This window comes from Pseudophryne corroboree, unplaced genomic scaffold, assembly GCF_028390025.1.
Source record: "Pseudophryne corroboree isolate aPseCor3 unplaced genomic scaffold, aPseCor3.hap2 scaffold_596, whole genome shotgun sequence".
Classification (NCBI taxonomy): Eukaryota; Metazoa; Chordata; class Amphibia; order Anura; family Myobatrachidae; genus Pseudophryne; species Pseudophryne corroboree.
Genome location: NW_026970194.1, coordinates 240,862 through 245,816, shown reverse-complemented (window position 1 = coordinate 245,816; position 4,955 = coordinate 240,862). Strand labels below are relative to the sequence as shown.

The 4,955-nt window shown below is 36.1% G+C and overlaps 1 non-coding gene across 1 annotated transcript; it reads right to left on the bottom strand.

The window, feature by feature from the left end:
• Positions 1-2,062: 2,062 nt before the first annotated feature.
• Positions 2,063-2,225, bottom strand: LOC135035229 (U1 spliceosomal RNA). The gene has a single exon (XR_010230300.1). It is a non-coding gene; the product is annotated as a U1 spliceosomal RNA (small nuclear RNA).
• Between the last annotated feature and the right edge of the window lie 2,730 nt (positions 2,226-4,955).

Genomic DNA, 4,955 nt, shown 5'->3' with positions numbered 1-4,955 from the left:
ATACCCCTTTTCTCTTTTCATAAGCAGACGAGGTTTGAAGCCAACTTTGACCCACTGCTTGGATGACATCACTTGCTGCCTTTCCAATGAAGCAAGTTTAATTTAATAATAGGTGAAAAACCATCCCTACAAAGGTGTTAATCAGATACTTGGCTTTGTGGACACTTTTCAGAGCACAAATTTGTTAGCATAAAAATAAAGCCAGAAAATGAAGAGCTGTTTAATCACTCAATTGGATTTTTCTGCCAGCATATTTCTTTTTCTCTGCAACCCACTGCTAAATTGTGCTTCGTGGCTGTTTTTTTTATAAAATCACTTAATCAAATCTAACTCTGATTACATCAGAGAAGGCCAGGTACCCTACATCATAAGAGGTGGTTTGAAATTTTTACTTGTCTACTTAAAGATCACCAAAATCTGATAACGAGGTCAATTACGTCCCTAGGTGGGATTGAACCACCAACCTTTTGGTTAACAACTGAACACGCTAACTGTTTGCGCCTCAGAGACACTTTGCAAAAGTACATACTGACAAAGGTTAATAAGCATTCATCTAGAACGTTTCCTAGAAAAACTTTAAAAAGTCAATAATCTGGAGAGTTTTTGTAAGATGTTCCTTCCACCAACCAATGAAGAAACACATTGGTACTTTCCCATGATGAGTGAGTGCTTCAGGATCTCTTGCACTTACATGTGCAGCAAAGGACTACAATTTGTGCAAATTTGGCAGATTGCAACTGTCCTCTGCTATATGCATTTTTTTTGTTAATTAAAGTAATCCAAAACTGGGATTGATATTTTGGCTCTTTTATTTTTACTTAAAGTACAATAACTTTTACTGTTTTAATTTGTTTTAATAGTATATTGACAGTATTGTTTTCTTTCAAAAATCCAATTAATTTTCTTTACCCGATTATTAAAATGGTAATTGACAAAAACAATCTACATTGTCACCAGAAGAGCAGTACAAAATGTACAAGTGATATATTAAAATCATCTTTCCAGCTTGAATTTCAATGATGCCTTGGTGCAACAATTTTGTGAGAAACATCTTCACCCATAAAGAAAGATTTTCTTAATTCCTTACCTGTGTGCTGATTAGATATCACCTTGTTTTCACATTAAACAGACTTCCCCATGAGGAAGCAGCAAGGATGCAGTGACGTTTATGTTTCCTGGTGTCAACCTGTATTATTTCAGTAGACATTGAAATGAGGATGCATCTTGCTGCCTTTCCAATGAAGCAAGTTTAATTCAGTAATAGGTGAAAAACCATTCCTACAAAGGTGTTAATCAGAGACTTGGCTTTGTGGACACTTTTCAGAGAGCAAATTTGTTAGCATAAACATAAAATCAGAAAATGAAGAGCTGTTTAATCACTCAATTGGACTTTTCTGCCAGCATAATTTTTTTTCTCTGCAACCCACTGCTAAATTGTGCTTCCTAGCTGTTTTTTATAATATCACTTAATCAAATCTAATTCTGATTACATCAGAGAAGGCCGGGTACCCTACACCATAAGAGGGGGTTTGAAATTTTGACTTGTCTACTTAAAGATCACCAAAATCTGATAACAAGGTCTATTACGTCCCTGGGTGGGATTGAATCACCAACCTTTAGGTTAATAGCCATACACACTAACTGATTGCGCCACAGCGACACTTTGCAAAAGTACATACTGACAAAGGCTAATAAGCATTCATCTAGAACGTTTCCTAGAAAAACTTTAAAAAGTCAATAATCTGGAGAATTTTTGTAAGAAACACATTGGTACATTCCCATGATGAGTGAGTGCTTCAGGATCTCTTGCACTTACATGGGCTATTAACCAAAAGGTTCCCACCCAGTGATGTAATTGACCTTGTGATCAGATTTTGGTGATCTTTAAGTAGACAAGTCAAAATTTCAAACCCCCTCTTATGGTGTAGGGTACCTGGCCTTCTCTGACGTAATCAGAGTTAGATTTAATTAAGGTGCACAAGGGAATAGAAGGGAGCGGTTTAAGAAAAGAGAAGTGGAAACAGACAGCAAACTAGGCTGGAGAGAGACCTGAGACAAAGAGATCTGAATTATACGAGAGCCGACCAGGGGAAACACAAATTATGCAGTCAAGTTTCCCACATTTGGGGAAATCGCAGGAGCAGCACACCCAGAGTGCAATGGGTGAGCCTTTCCCTGGGAGAAGCACCTTCCTGATCATAGTATCTCACCTGGCAGGTAAGTAGGAGTTGGGCTAGTGCTGGGGAGGGTCGCTGCTCGGGTACCCCCCTGTCAAGTGAAGGAGATCCAACTGAGGCAGCACAAGGGAACTCTCGAAAGAAGAACAAGGCTAGAGGAAGATCTGAGACAAAGAAATCTGACTTTTACCAGAGCTGACCAGAGGAAAGCACAAACACAGTACCCCACTACCACCAGGAAACATTAACGCCACTGCATCCTTGCTGCTTTCTCATGTGGAAGTCTATTTAATGTGAAAACAAGGTGATATCTAATTAGCACACAGAAAAGAAAATTAAGTGAATTTTTGAAAGAAAACAATACTGTCAATATACTATTAAAACAAATTAAAATGGTAAAAGTTATTGTACTTTAAGTAAAAATAAAAGAGCAAAAATATCAATCCCAGTTTTGGATTACTTTAATTAACAAAAAAAATGCATATAGCAGAGGATAGTTTCAATCTTTCTACCTCTGGGTTATGGGCCCAGCATGCTTCCATTGCAGTACTCTGCTGCACATGTAAGTGCAAGAGATCCTGAAGCACTCACTCATCATGGGAAAGTACCAATGTGTTTCTTCATTGGTTGATGGCAGAAACATCTTACAAAAACACTCCAGATTATTGACTTTTTAAAGTTTTTCTAGGAAACGTTCTAGATGATTGTTTATTAGCCTTTGTCAGTATGCAATTTTGCAAAGTGTCGCTGTGGCGCAATCAGTTAGTGTGTATGGCTATTAACCAAAAGGTTGGTGGTTCAATCCCACCCAGGGATGTAATTGACTTTGTTATCAGATTTTGGTGATCTTTAAGTAGACAAGTCAAAATTTCAAACCCCCTGTTATGGTGTTAGGTATTTAGACTTCTCTGATGTAATCAGAGTTAGATTTGATTCAGTGATTTTATAAAAACAGCTAGGAAGCACAATTTAGCAGTGGGTTGCAGAGAAAAAGAAATATGCTGGCAAAAAAATCCAATTGAGTGATTAAACAGCTCTTGGATGGTTTTTCACCTATTACTAAATTAAACTTGCTTCATTGGAAAGGCAGCAAGATGCATCCTCATTTCAATATCTACTGAAATAATACAGGTTGACACCAGGAAACATTAACGCCACTGCATCCTTGCTGCTTTCTCATGTGGAAGTCTGTTTAATGTGAAAACAAGGTGATATCTAATTAGCACACAGGTAAGGAATTAAGAAAATCTTTATTAAAGGGTGAAGATGTTTCTCACAAAATCGTTGCCCCAATGCATCATTGAAATTCAAGCTGGAAAGATGATTTTAATATATCACTTGTACATTTTGTATTGCTCTTCTGGTGACAATGTAGTTTGTTTTTGTCAATTACCATTTTAATAATCGGGTAAAGAAAATTAATTGGATTTTTGAAAGAAAACAATACTGTCAATATACTATTAAAACAAATTAAAATGGTAAAAGTTATTGTACTTTAAGTAAAAATAAAAGAGCAAAAATATCAATCCCAGTTTTGGATTACTTTAATTAACAAAAAAAAATGCATATAGCAGAGGATAGTTTCAATCTGCCTACCTCTGGGTTATGGACCCAGCATGCTTCCATTACAGTACTCTGCTGCACATGTAAGTGCAAGAGGTCCTGAAGCACTCACTTATCATGGGAAAGTTCCAATGTGTTTCTTCATTGGTTGATGGAAGAAACATCTTACAAAAACTCTCCACATTATTGACTTTTTAAAATGTTTCTAGGAAACGTTCTAGATGAATGCTTATTAGCATTTGTCAGTATGTACTTTTGCAAAGTGTCGCTGTGGCGCAATCAGTCTGTGTGTATGGTTATTAACCAAAAGGTTGGTGGTTCAATCCCACCCAGGGACGTAATTGACCTTGTTATCAGATTTTGGTGATCTTTAAGTAGACAAGTCAAAATTTCAAACCCCCTGTTATGGTGTAGGGTACCTGGCCTTCTCTGATGTAATCAGAGTTAGATTTGATTCAGTGATTTTATAAAAACAGCTAGGAAGCACAATTTAGCAGTGAGTTGCAGAGAAAAAGAAATATGCTGGCAAAAAAATCCAATTGAGTGATTAAACAGCTCTTCATTTTCTGGCTTTATTTTTATGCTAACAAATTTGTTCTCTGAAAAGTGTCCACAAAGCCAAGTCTCTGATTAACACCTTTGTAGGGATGGTTTTTCACCTATTACTAAATTAAACTTGCTTCATTGGAAAGGCAGCAAGATGCATCCTCATTTCAATGTCTACTGAAATAATACAGGTTGACACCAGGAAACATTAACGCCACTGCATCCTTGCTGCTTTCGCATGTGGAAGTCTGTTTAATGTGAAAACAAGGTGATATCTAATTAGCACACAGGTAAGGAATTAAGAAAATCTTTATTTAAGGGTGAAGATGTTTCTCACAAAATCGTTGCCCCAATGCATCATTGAAATTCAAGCTGGAAAGATGATTTTAATATATCACTTGTACATTTTGTATTGCTCTTCTGGTGACAATGTAGTTTGTTTTTGTCAATTACCATTATAAAAATAGGGTAAAGAAAATTAAGTGGATTTTTGAAAGAAAACAATACTGTCAATATACTATTAAAACAAATTAAAATGGTAAAAGTTATTGTACTTTAAAGTAAAAATAAAAGAGCAAAAATATCAATCCCAGTTTTGGATTACTTTAATTAACAATAAAAAATGCATATAGCAGAGGATAGTTTCAATCTGCCTACCTCTGGGTTATG